The following is a 3,880-nucleotide window of genomic DNA, read 5'->3' on the forward strand; positions in this document are numbered from 1 at the left end:
TATGAAAAATGTTCAGTATTCCTGGTCATTGGAAACATGCAAATGCTGAGATTACAACTCTTTACAGAAAAGATGGCAGTTATCAAGAAATCAACAACAAAGTGCAGATTGGTACAACCACTGTGGTAATCAATATGGAGATACCTCAAACAACTAGGATTAGAAGTCCCATTTAACCCAGCTATTACTCTGCTAGGCATCTTCCCAAAAGAACTAGAAGAATCGTACCACAGAAATATAGGCTTACCCATGTTTATAGTGGGCACAGTTTGTAATTGCTAAAATTACAAACAGCTCAATTGCCTACCAACTGGAGACTGGATAAAAAAAGATGTGGTCTTTCTATAAAATGGAGTACTACTCAGCCATAAAAAATAAGAAATGAGAGATATTTATAGCTAAGGGGATGCACCTTGAGGACATACTGTTAAGTGAAATTAATAAGTCATGCATGTGTAAATAATGAATAGTTTCTCTGGCATTAAAAGCTAAAAGTGTGAATTGATATTGTGCATTAGGAAGAAAAAGTCTAAAAGAATAGAGGAAGTGGGAGGGGTAGGGGAAAGGTAAAAAGGGAAAAGAAAAATATGTGAAAAAGAAAAACATGGAAACAATGTTTTTGAAACCAGGGAAGGGTGGAGGGGCTGAAGGAGGTCTGGGGAATGGGGAAAAATAAGAACCTCATAAGTCATGTAATGATGAATGTAACTGTATTGTATACCAAAAATGAACCAATAAATTTAATAAAGATAAAAAGAGGAATAGTAATATAAAAACAAACAAAACTAGATGAAATATGAAAGGGGGCTCCAAATACTCCATCAGTCAGTACTGGCAGTTTCTGCTGCAATTACAAATTTTAATTCCCAGCCATAAAAGTTCATGATTCTCATCCCACCAGCTCATCCAAAAATGTGTTCTTCAGCTTGTTATGGTACTCTGATGTGCACTGAAGCATCTCTCAGATAAAAACGTGGCTTCTGATATAGGTCTGCCTATAAGACTAAAACGTCAATATAAATATTCTGCTACTAAACATCATCTTTGTAGTATAAACTAACTTTTTTGTTTTCTTCAGGGTTTGTTATCTACAGCCAGTCACTACAAAGACTTTTAGAGCTATAAAATAAGAGGCCAGTTCCCAGGTTTTAATACTATAGTAAGGCTTTTAATATCCCTTGATATTATTATAATTTAAATAAAAATAGATTACTAAAAATAGATGTTCATATACTCTCACCCTCCACCTGTTGTACTTGGGTAAACTTCTTAAGACACAGAGGATAATATTATAGATAAATAATTTTATTTAAACTTTTTGGCCTAATAACATTTATGTTTCTCAGAATTCTTTAACTCCTACTCAATTTAATGCTTATCTGTCCCATTAATAAAATTGTATATATATTCCTGACAATGATGAAAATGTCTTAATTTTCCTTCTATTAATGTTTAACATGTTTTATGAAAAATACACGTACATGACAAATCTGAATTTTTTTGTCTGCTACTCCTCCCTGTTCCTCCCATCTCTTTGTTCCCTTCCTATTTGCAAAAGCTCTTTTTTTCATTTTTTAATCTCCTTACCCTCCCCTCCTTCCTTTTCCAATCTCGTTTCCCTTCCAAATCTCTCTAGTTCCTATTATTTTGCTCTTTATATTTTCAGTTTCTTATATAAGAAGACCCACATGATATTTAAGCTTTTATATCTGATTTATTTCACTTAACATTATGGCCACACGTTGCACCTATTTATTTTCCTACAAGAGCTCATTTATCCTTATTGGCAGCAGTTCTCCATTGTGTATAAATACCATACTTTCTTTACCTATTCATCTGTTAATGGGCATATTAGCCACTTCCAAGATTTAGCCATATCCCTAGTTAGAGGTCATATTTTTAAAGACACAAATTATGTTTCTGTGATATCATTTTTCTTCAAATGTAATAAAATAATGTAGAGGAAATATTCTGAAAATCTTCTAATGTTAGGATCACAACCTCTCCATCACTTCTCAGCCTTTTGGCTAAGATCAAGTGTAGAATCACAGTGTCTAGCTTTAGCTACACAACAGAAAAACATTTGGAGGGGCCAGGGATTTAGCTCAGTGGTTCTGCCAACTGCCTCGTAAGTGCAAGGTCCCAAGTTCAATCCCTGGTACTAAAGATAAGCTTTTGGAGGTGTTGTTATTTATGTAAAATTTAAAAAATCATGTAGATTGGGTACAGACTGTGATTTTATCAGTGTGAACTGAAACCAGGGAACTGTTAATTTTTAAAAACTTCCCAGGTAAACATGAAATCACCTAGAATTAAGGCCCTCTGCCCACTTCCAAATAACATAATACTAATTATATTAATGATGTCAACCAAAAGCTTTTAAGTCTGAAATTAACCTTGCAAATCTAAGCATAAAACAAGAGCCTTACTCTTTCCATGAGTAAAGACTCAGAAATATGTGTAAATGCATTAGCTACTTCAACAATATAGGGCTGAAGTATAGAAAATGACAGGAAATGAAATATGAAAAGGAAAACCATCAAAATTTAACAAGAGTAGCTGGGTGTGGTGGTGCACGCCATTAATCCCAGCACTCAGGAGGCTGAGACAGGAGGATCAATGTGAGTTCGAGACTAGCCTGAGCTACATAGTGAGTTCTAGGTCAGTCTCAACTACATAGTGAGACCTTGTCTCTCAAAAACACAAAACAAAACAAAATTTTAACAGGAGAAAAAAATGTAATATTTTAAGCCAATTATGACTAAAAAAAAAAGTATTGATATGTAAAGAAATTATAAAAACATAAAAAAACTTCAAGGGTTAAGTAATATGAAATGTTCCAATAATTCATATGAAATAATGCTTTTGTTAAACATTTGGAAAACATGTTGTTTACTGTCAACAAGCTGTTTCTAATTATCGTGCAAAAGAGCGAGGGGAAAAAATGATGAATCATGGGCCAGTTCCTAGGGAACTCATGTTTGTCTCAAGAGAATGGTAACCTATAGATGAGGTACACGATCAGACTAAACTCACTAAATTTTGGCTGTTGATAGCTGGTAACCTTAGGCAAGGTATTAGATCTCTGTAATCTTTAGATTCCTCATCCAAAAATGGTAGTTTGCCTGCATGCTAAAGTAGGAGAATTGTTTTAGTCCAGGAATTAAAGGCCAGTATGGGAAACACAGAGAGAACCTATCTCAAGAAAAAAAAAATGCAGAGACCAAGAGCTATTTTGGCATGCAGTAACAACATATAGTGCTATCTTGGCTGTCAAATTCAATTTGCACCAAATTTGTGTTTGAACACTGCAAAGTTTGAGAACTGGATATATTTTTCCCATAAGAAACAATGGAAAACCAAATAACTGGTTCTGAGGCCCAAACATGGCACTTATAAATTCCTTTTTCCTTTATGCTTATAAATTCCTTCAACACAAAGGTAACAGTTCTAGGTTGTGGGCATGCCCCCTAAAACATCTAAGCACAATAAATATAGTACATTAAATATCAAAACACAATACATTAAATAAAATAAAAACTTTTGTACACGTACTTTATCTTGGCTTGGAGGCTTCCTGGCATGCTGGAAGCCGGAGAGACATTGGAGGAGGAGGAATGTTATTTTTTGGAAGGAAAGTATCCTCCATGACTGCTGGCAGCATACTTTCCGCAATCTTTTCTCTTGATCTGTTTTCACCTTTTCTCACTAAAAATTTGCCTGGGTGAGAGAGATGCTTAGATTGAAGCATCGCACCTTTGTGTCCATGGTAAAATATAACACTCGACTCACTCCACCTGTACAGGTTTTTTCATCTTGGATTCTTAGTTTGACTAAGTTATGAACACTAAGCAGGTGTGGGTTTTTTTTTTTTTTTTTT

The sequence above is a fragment of the Fukomys damarensis genome, unplaced genomic scaffold (assembly GCF_012274545.1).
Source record: "Fukomys damarensis isolate Sample0158 unplaced genomic scaffold, DMR_v1.0_HiC HiC_scaffold_30, whole genome shotgun sequence".
NCBI lineage: Eukaryota > Metazoa > Chordata > Mammalia > Rodentia > Bathyergidae > Fukomys > Fukomys damarensis.